The sequence below is a fragment of the Pteropus vampyrus genome, unplaced genomic scaffold, assembly GCF_000151845.1.
Source record: "Pteropus vampyrus isolate Shadow unplaced genomic scaffold, Pvam_2.0 Scaffold9, whole genome shotgun sequence".
Lineage (NCBI taxonomy): Eukaryota > Metazoa > Chordata > Mammalia > Chiroptera > Pteropodidae > Pteropus > Pteropus vampyrus.
The window spans coordinates 12980549-12991154 of record NW_011888790.1 but is presented as its reverse complement, the minus strand read 5'-3'; the positions used below and the strand labels follow the sequence as shown (position 1 = coordinate 12991154).

The window sequence follows — 10606 nt, the reverse complement described above, 5'->3', positions numbered from 1 at the left end:
AAAAACACAGGCATACATTGTTTCCATATACGTTTCTTCACCTCAAATAACCTAACGTTACTGTTTACAGTTAAACTGAAAGGTCCATCCATTCTACCCAAGTCTGAAGCTTAACCTCCTCTACCCGTTATGCAGACAAAACTTCTGCTGATTTCATTTGGCTTCCATTGACAACATGCAACCATCCAGAAGTCATCAGCAATTCTAAATAAAGGCATTATTTGCTCCAGAGCAACAGAAGGTCCCTAATCCTATATAGAAAGGGCTTATGGGCAGTAATCCAATTACAATGGGCAATAGAAGTGGGGTCTTCACACATTTTTACTTGAGTATATGACAATGAAATCCCTTCAACATATTTAAATCTAAATGTAAAATTTTCTCCCCTGTAAATTTATATAGTAACAAAAGATGCAAATCTAACATATTGTATATTCTGATGTTTTAAAAATAAAATAGTTATAACAGTCTTTTAAATGTATGAGAAATAATGTAAATAACATGATGATTTGACACCACCATCATTCATTTTAAAATCTTGTAAACAAGTTCTTTAGTAGTTCTTTTTACTCCTTGAATTCTTATTTCCTGTTTACATCCCTCATAAAATTATATAACAATATATTTTGTGTTTTCCATCTCATATCAATCACTTTCAAAATGTTTCTTTGCAATAAAACTATATTGATTGAAATTAAGTGTGTTTTCCCTATAACCACAATGATCTAGATGTTTCATTAAAAGTCTTCTGATTATCATTAGCATTAACCATCAATTGCCAACATCATAGAGTATTATACATTTGCCATATGCTAAGATTAGAAATAGGAGAAAGGTAATAGGCTATTTTTTAGTCATGTGGTAGAAAAATGATTTTGAAAAGAAAGGCAGCAAAGTAGAAGTACAATGACTCTTGACCATGGGGAAATTCTAGATTGATCAATTTTTAAAAAGAATAAACATGAAAGTTTAATATGTATAAATTGACTCTCATAAAGCTATCTGTATCCAAGAACTCACAAAGAAATCTTGTACCCCAGGCATTGCAGGCTTTGGGTGGAAGACCTTGACTAGATGGATTTACCTGAGGCTACATTTACACAGTAAGTACATTCTTTTTACATAAATTGTTAGTGCTAATTATAAACCATTTGAGGTTTTTTAATGATGCTTTTATTGAACACTAAAGAAAATCAACTTGAAAATGTATTATTATTTTTAATTGGACTCACTTGAGAGGCAGTCAGTAGAGATTAATGAGAAAGTAAAACCAGGCTCTTGCCACTTCTACTGTTTGTAGCACTTTTTATCATTGCTACAGTTTGGCCTGCAGAAGTAAATGGTTCTTTCAATCTTTTCTAAATTACTCAGTGCTTAGTCTACTTGAATTACTGGCCCAGGTGGATAGATCTTCTCTTAGAAAAGTTGTATGTCCTTCTATCTGTGCTTGCAATTGACCCAAGCCCGTCTAAATTTATGTCTTGAAAACTTAGCAGAAAGAATTAGAGAAGCAGCAAATACATCAGCAAATACATTCCAACACCTTCAATTATTTTTTACCTTTTCTCTTTGAGCTGTGGTCTCCATGTGCATTTGGTCCACTTTCCAAGTTATTGTAGATGACAGCTTCTCAAATATTTTCATCTGTATAATAATGGTACCCATCTTTCCAAACTGAAATAGCTCTGCTCTTGTACTCACCACCTGGTCGCTCAACCAATGTCCACTTTTAGGTACCAAATTCAGTATTTTTTAAGATATGGGTTAATTTGCTATAATAAAATGCAGAATAACAGAGGTTTAAACAAAATAGTTTGCTTTCATGTAACAATTCAAGTTCAAGCAGAACTTGGCTGATATGGCAGCTTCATGGTATTAGGAACCCAGAGTTCATGTTATCCTATTGCTCTGCCATGTTAAGTAGTCGCCCTCATCAGTCTTAGCATCATAGCCACATCTCAGAAGAAAAGAGATGAATGGGAATATTTGCCTCTTCTTTTTATGGACATGATCCAGAAGTTGCACACATTACTTATGTTCATATCACATGGCTATACCTAGTGACAAAGGAGGCTGAAAATGTAATCAGCTGGTAGGTGATCAAGTGCCCCAGCTAAAAATTCAACCACATGGAAAAAGGGAGGAGACTGGATATGAGGGGAAAACTAGTAGAGGCTGCTACAATGTCTATTGGAAAATCTGAGTACATTACCTATTCAATGTCAAAGGGATCATTTGGACGACTACTCTGAGTTGAATGCAATAGCAATAGCTGCCTGCCATTTGATCAGGTCATATGAGATGCCATGTTCAATGACTGTTCTCTGACTAGACTGGCTGAGAATTATCCCTCAAATAATAATTCAAATTGTATGGGATGGCTTTATAGCACATTAAAATAACTACCGAGAACAAATAGATCAATATTTGCTCAAATGAACCATGATTTACTTAAAAGAACAGTGAAGAAAATACACATTTTCCTCACATAAGCTTTTCTTTTTATTAGAATGTTATACCAGGAAGCAACTTTTCTTTCCCTTTCTCTTTCCTTTTCTCTTTCCCTCCATCTTCTCCTTCCTGGGTTAATGTTTAATAAGCAGATACAAAGTGCCTTTTTACGCCAGGAACTTTCACATATTTGTCATCCTAGTTAAGCCATACAACAGTCATATGAGATATATATTACCCTTAATTTATAAATGAGTAAATTGAGAGTCAGAGAAATTTACTGACTAGCTTAGGATCACATTACTAAGTTACACAACCACATTGTGACAGTGGCTTGCTAGAAACCTTCAAAAAGCCATATGTCTCTGTACCAGCCTAAAACAGGTGATATGCTTATGTAGCTTTTTGTGAGTCAAACACTGCAATCCAATAGATCAGAGAAACTAATCAGTGTCTTTGGTTTGAAAAGCAATTTTAGACCACATGACAGAAACTGCTTGCTGTCACCCAATATAGGTTCATTCCTCTCTTAGTAACAGAACCTCCAATTTAGCTGGGCACAAAGCTGTCCCTTGCATCCAAGTATGATCAGTGTAAGCAAAATTTTTTGTATACCATACAAAAGTGTCTTTAAAGGAAAGAGGCATAGTCTCCTTTTTCTTTTACTACTTTTGCAGGATCAAATGTAAATATGATATTGGAGCCTATTATGGGTTCAATTGTGCCTCCTCCCTCAAAAAAATATGTTGATGTCCTAACCCCCAACACCTGTGAATAAGACCTTATTTGGAAACAATCTTTGGAGATTAAATCAAGTTAAGATAAGATCATTAGGGCAGGCTTTAATCCAATATGACTGATATACTCATAAGAAGAGGAAACTTTGAAAACCTGTCATGTGATGACAAATTGACAGGCACAGAGAGACAACAGTATAGAGCTATCTGGGAGAAGATAGCCATGGGACGGCAGAGGCAAAAATAGAGTAATACATGTACAACCAAAGGAACACCAAAGAATACCAGCAAAGGGAAGAAGCTAGAAGAGGCAAGTATTCTCCCCTACGTCCTTTAGAGTATGTACATATTCTTTAATTTCGGCCTTTAGCCTCCAGAACTGTCAGACAATGATTTTCCTTTGTTGTAAGCCATTCAGTCATGGTACTCTGTTACAGCACTTCTAGGAAGCTAACACAGAGCCTAAGCAATCATCTCAGATCATGAGTCGGCTCACTATGGATGTCAGAACAGCAAGAGAAAAGGGGCTTGGGGCCTAGATAACTTCACAGAGTAGAGTTCTAGACTACCTTTCTGTGGAGTTTTACATGATAGAAAAACAAACTTCAATCTTGAAGCAACTGTTATTTGGAGTTTTTATTATTCATAGATGAACATAATTCTGATATGAGCCATATACCTCTCCTTCTAAGAGGTGCTATACATGGATATGGTGCCTAATACTAGCCTTTTTGAATATTCCAGTTCGCCATCCATTTTCTCAGTGAAAACAGTTTGGAAAGGTGATAAAGCTAATTATAGATTCTAGCTTTACTAAGGAAGGCAGTAAAATTAAGGTGATTCTTTAGAATTATTGGGAACTGGAGGCAAATGACTCCAAATTTGAAATCATAGATTATTTGAATTTTTTAAACAGTAGGTTTAAAAAAAAAAAAAAAGGACTATGGCATCAAATACTTCTAGAACATAATTCCAAATTTACCCCTTAGTGGCGAGCTAAGTGATTTTAAATAAGTTATTTCACATCCCTACTCCTCAGATTTTTCATCTATAAAACAGATGATAAAAGAGACATGTTAATGAGTTGTTAACCTGAAGACAAAGAGAGTAAGTGAGAAGATGATAATTACCTCATAGGATTGTTGAGGGGATTCAATGGGAAATGCACATAAAGTGCTTAACACAATTCCAGACACATATTAAGCTCCTTCCCATCACAAGATTTTTGCACATGTAGTTAGTTCTATTTCCACGGGTATTCTCTTACTGTCATCTCTGAAAATGTACTCTTTGTTTGATTAATTCACATCCATGTATTAATCTCTGCTCAGAGTTCATCTCTTCAAAAAAATCTTGTCTTGGTCTCCCCTATAACTAAGTCATACATAATTTTATGATTTTTAATTATAGCTCTTAGTAAAATTTGATCTAGAATAATTATTTGTATTATGTGATTGATTTATGTCTTCCCTTCTAGACTAGCACTACTGAAAGTATGGTTTACTGGCCAGTGCTAGTTTGCAAACTATTTATTATTCATCTTTCAGGAGATAAATGCAGAAACTAAGATTAAGTGTTTAGAAACATGTATAGCAATTTTATATAGTAATTAGGACTTTTATTTTTTATGTTTGATTTTTTATTTTTTTCTAAAAATTTATTTTTATTATAACCTACAAAAGTATATGTCCACAATTGATTTTTTTAAATATTACTGATCTTCATGGAAAAAAACTAAAAAAAAATGATAATAGTAAAGACTTCACTATCAATAATTACTTTAAATATAAATGGTTAAATGCTCTAATTAAAAGACATAAAATGGCTGAGTGGATAAAAAAAATAAAAACAAGACCCAACTATTTGCTGTCTTTAAGAAACTCATTTTAAATTTAAGTACACACATAAAGTTAAAGGAAAGACATAGGAAAAGATATCCCATGTAAATGGTAATCGAAAGAGAACAGGGGTGGCTATATTATATAAGACAAAATATATATTTAAGTTAAAAAGTCACAAGAGAGAAAGAAAAACGTTACATAATAATAAAAGGATCAATTCACCAGGAAGATATAACAATTAGAAATATGTATGCACCCAATGTCAGAGCACCTAAATATATATAGCAAACACTGACAGAACTGAAGGGAGAAATAAACAGCAGTTAAACAATAGTAGGAGACTTCAATTCGCCCACTTTCAATAATCGACAGGAATAGCCAGACAAAAGATCAATAAATAAATAGAGGGCTTAAATAACACTATAGAAAAACCAAAATGAAAACACAATACACCAAATGTATGAGATGCCACAAAAGTAATACTAAAAGAGAAGTTTGTAGTGACATATGCCTACATTTAAAAAAAAGAAAAGAAGAAAAAACTCAAATAGACAGCCTACCTTTAATCTCAAGGAACTAGAAAAAGAAGAACAAGCTCAGCCCAAAGTTAACAGACGGAAGGAAATGGCAAAGATAAGAGCAGAAATAAATAAAATAGAAAAGAAAAAACAATAGGAAAAAAAACAATGGAACTAAGAGTTGGGTTTTTTGAAAATATAAACAAAATTGACAACTGCTTGGCTAGAGAAATTTCAAATATACGTAGAAATGAAAGAAGAGACACTACAACTGATGCCACAGAAATGGAAAGGATTATGATTACTACTAAGAATAATTACATTAGAACAAATTGGATAACTTAGAAGAAATGAATATATTCCTGGAAAAAAAAAACAAACTACCATGACTAAATTATGAGTAAATAGGAAGTATGAATAAATCTAAAACCCATAAAGAGATTGAATCAATAATCAAAAACCTCCCAACAAAGAAAAGCACAGGACTAGATGACTTCACTGATGAATTCTACCAAACATTTAAAGAAGAAATAATGCCAATTTTTCTCTTCCAAAAAACTGAAGTGAAGGGAACCCTTCCAAACTCATTTTAAGAGGCTAGCATTATCTTCATAACAAAGCCAGACAAAAACACTATAGGATTACTACATGCCAATATCCCTGATGAATATAGATGCAAAAATCCTCAACATAATATTAGCAAACCAAATTCAACAGCATATTAAAAGATCATGCACCATAACCAAGTGGAAGTTATTTCTGGAATATAAGAATGTTTCAACATATGAATATCAATTAATGTGACACACAACAGTGATAGAATAGAGAATAACTGAAAGCTTTTCTTTTAAAATCATGAACAAAGCAAGGATACCCATTCTCACCATTTCTACTTAACATAGTACTAGAAGCCCTAGCCTGAGAAATTAGGCAAGAAATGGAAATAAATGCCTTCAAATTAGAAGGAAGAAGTAAAATTGTTCCTATGTATAGACATCATAAATATATATATGTCCCTAATGACTCCATTAAAGAAAAAGAAGAAACAAATTCAGTTAAGTCACAGGATACAAACTTGACATACAAAAATCAGTTGCATTATATACACTAACAATAAACTATCTGAAAAGAAAATTATGAAATCTATCTCATTTACAATAGCACCAAAAAGAATAAAATAGGAATAAACTTAAGAGGTGAAGACTTACATACTGAAAACTACAAAACATTGAAGAAATAAAACAAGACACAAATAAATGAAAAGACATTCTGTGTTCATTGATTGGAATAATAAATATTGTTAAAATGTCCATGCTGCCCAAAGTGATCTACAGATTCAGTGCAATTTCTATCAATACCCCAATGACTTTTTTTGCCAGAAACAGAAAAAAAATTCTAAAATTTATATGAAACCACAAAAGACCATGAATAGACAAATCAATCTCGAGAAAGAAAAACAAGGCTGTTAGTGGGATCACTTCGTAAATTATATAAATGTCTAACCATTATACTGTAGACCTGAAACTAATATAAAATAATCTTAAATGTAACTCTAATTGAAAACATTTTTTAATAATAATGAGGATGTAAAGTATAGCACAGGGAATGTAGTCAATAATGTATCATAATAACTACATGTGGTATCAGATGGGTACTAGATTTATCAGGGTGATCACTTTGTAATTGTATAAATGTTTAATCACTTTGTTGTACATCTGATACTAATATAATATTGTATGTCCATTGTAATTGAAAAATAAAAAAATATTTTTAAAAAAGAAAAACAAGGCTGGGGCTATCACAATTCATGAATTCAAAATATATTATGATGCTATGGTAATCAAAACAGTGTAGTACAATATCACAGTAACCAAAACATAAAGACAGATATATAGCCAATGCAACAGAGTAGAGACCCCAGAAATAAATCCATGTATATGTGTTAAATTAATCTTCAACAAGGATGCCAAGAATATACAATAAAAAAAAGATAGTCTCTTCAACAAACTGTGGGAAATGCAATTCAAAACCACAATGAGATATCACCACACAAGTCACCATGGCTATCACCAAAAAAAAAAAAAAAAAAGCAAGACATGTTAGAGAAGATGTAGAGAAATTGGAACCCTTGCACGTTATTTGTGGGAATACAAAATGGTTCCACTGCTATAGAAAATAATGTGGAGGTTCTTAAAATAATTAAAAATAGAAATACCATATAATCCAGCAATCTCACTTCTGGGTATTAATTCAAAAGAATTGAAATCAGGATCTCTAAAAGATATGAGCACTTTTATGTTCATTGCAGCACTATTCACAATAGCCAAGATGTGGAAACAACCTAAATTTCCATCAACAGATGAATGGATAAGGAAAATGTGGTATACACACACAATGGAATTCTATCCAGCCTTAAAAAAAAAAAAGGAAATTCTGCAATATGCAACAACACAAATGAACCTCGAGGACATTATACTTAGTGAAATAAGCCAGTCACAGAAAGACAAGTGTAGTCATGCTTCTACATAATGGTTCAGTCAACGACAGAACACATATATGATGGTGGTCCCATAAGATTATAACAAAGCTGAAAAATTCCTTCCACCTAGTGAACTTGTAGCCGTCATAATGCTGGAGTGCATTGCTATACTATTTTTTAAATAAATTTAGTGTAGCCTAAGTGTACCATATTTTTAAAGTCTACAGTAGTGTACAGTAATGTCCTAGGCCTTCACATTTACTCACCTCTTACTTACTGAGTCACGTCACTCAGAGTAATTTCCAGTCCTTCAAGCTCTATTTATAGGAAGCGTCATATACAAGTGTATCATTTTTTTATCTTTTATATCATATTTTAACTGTAGCTTTTCTATTTAGATATGTTTAGATACTCAAATATTTACCATTGTGTTACAATTGCCTATAATATTCAGTACAATAACATGCAATACAGGTTCATAGCCTGAGAGCAATAGGCTATGTACCACACAGCCTAGGTGAGTAGTAGGTTTCTATAAGTACAGTCAATGGTGCTCGCACAACAAACTAGACTAACAACATATTTCTCAGAACATATCCCCATTGTTATGGGACACATGACTGTATTAAATACTTCCAGTTATATGAGGTATCTAAAATAATCAAATTCATAGAATCAAAAAGTAGAATGGTGGTTGCCAGGAGCTGAGGAGAGGGGGAAGTGGGGAATTACTAATCAATGGGCATAAAGTTTCAGTCAAGCAATAAGAATAAATTTTAGAGATCTGCTGAACAACATTGTACCTATAGTCAATGATAATAGATTTTACACTTAAATTGTTTAAGAAAGTAGATCTTAAGTGATCTCACAATGAAATAAAATATAAAATACAACTGCCCTTTCAGAAAAGATAGTTCAAGAAGCACCATTCTGCTCCAGAGGTCAGCAAACTTTTCTGTAAAGAGTGAAATAGTAAACATAAGGGCTTTTCAGGTCATAGAGTCTCTTTTGCAACTACATAACTCTGCCCTTTTAGCATGAAAATAGCCATAGACAATCTCTAAATGAATGAACATGGCTATGTTTCAATAATGCTTTCAAAAACAGATGGTGAGCCAGATTTGATCCACAGGCTGTACTTTGCCAACCCCTGCTATAGGCCATAAACTTCCAGGGAGCAGATGTCTCATTTGTTCTATTCTTCATTGTCTCCCCAGCGCCTAAAATATCCCTCATATAACTACGTACTCAATAAATATGTATTGAAGAGATAAATAGTCTATCTGATACAGGTATAGATCTTGCTTGCATTGATATAAAGGTAATATGTCCAGAGTCATCAATGCCATAGATGACCATGATAGGGTGTTAACTATCTCTAGTTAAATGAAATAAGGACCACAGATGTTCCAGGGATCAACCATAGTCTGGGAAGTAAAGGCAATCACTAGTTCCTTGAAAGAATAAAGGAAGAGGATATTGGCACTTGGTAGGGTTTTAAGGAAGTTATGAAAGTTTGGGATGGAAGCTAAAAGGGGCATGCGATAGATTGCTTAGCTGAGGTTGGAGAGCATGAGTGAGAGGTGTCAATGACCCAGAGGGTAGCAGTTCCCTCTAACAAGACCTGGGGCTTAGTGGCCCAGGCAGATTAGCATAGAAGGGAGATGTTGGATATATCCATGTCATCTTCCTCTAAAAACTGCAGGAGTGTAAGGGAGACCTCAATTCCCATTTCGAGACAACTTGAAACTCACTGGGTAGGTATCATGTGCAAAGCTCATTCTCCCTGCTTGAAAAATTTAAGGACAAGAAGTCGTCATTGAAATTAAATAGTAGCAGAAATGTCCAAAAAATATTAAGGGGGATTTGCTCCCCTTTTAAATCCCTTGATAGACGAATGTGTGGAGATCACAGAACATTGGAATGGTGGTAATACAAGGAAATAGTATCACCATGTTGGAAAGAGTATAAATAACAGCTGAGTTCAGCAGAGAAATCAATTTTTTCCACATGTCCGCTCTCCAAAGGATCTGTTTTATTATGATATAAAAATCAGGTCATATACATTTGTCGTATTAAATTCTTCTATTAAAAAAAAAATTTGATGACTGCTAACATCAGGTTCAAAGCCTCTGACTGATATATAAAATTCTTCATCATTTGGTCCCAACTTACCTTTCTAGTCATTTCGTGCCAACAGCCATTTTCCCAATATGTATTTTAACTAGAGCCACATCAGCCATTCACTGTTTCCCTCACAACTCAATGCATTTGCTCTAGCTATTCTCTGCCCTGCAATGCCTTTCTTTTCCTCTCCATCCAGCAAATTCTTATCCCCCTTTGAGACCAACACTGTGAAGCCTTCATGGTTCACTTACCCAGATACTTTGTCTCTCATTACACTGCTCTGCCATTACATTAAATTCCAATTATTTGTTTGCGTGTTTGCCTTTGTGCTGAGACAGGGAGCTCCTTGAAAGCTAGTTTTAATATTCTGGTGCTTAAACAGAATTGGCAAAAACGCAAATAGCCCATGATGCTGCATTTAAAGCAATTATAGCAGTATTTTGTGCTGCCTTC

At 33.7% G+C, this 10606-nt stretch overlaps 1 pseudogene; it reads left to right on the top strand.

The window, feature by feature from the left end:
• The first annotated feature begins 9792 nt into the window (after positions 1 to 9792).
• Positions 9793 to 9997, top strand: LOC111729532 (annotated as a pseudogene).
• Positions 9998 to 10606: the final 609 nt, after the last annotated feature.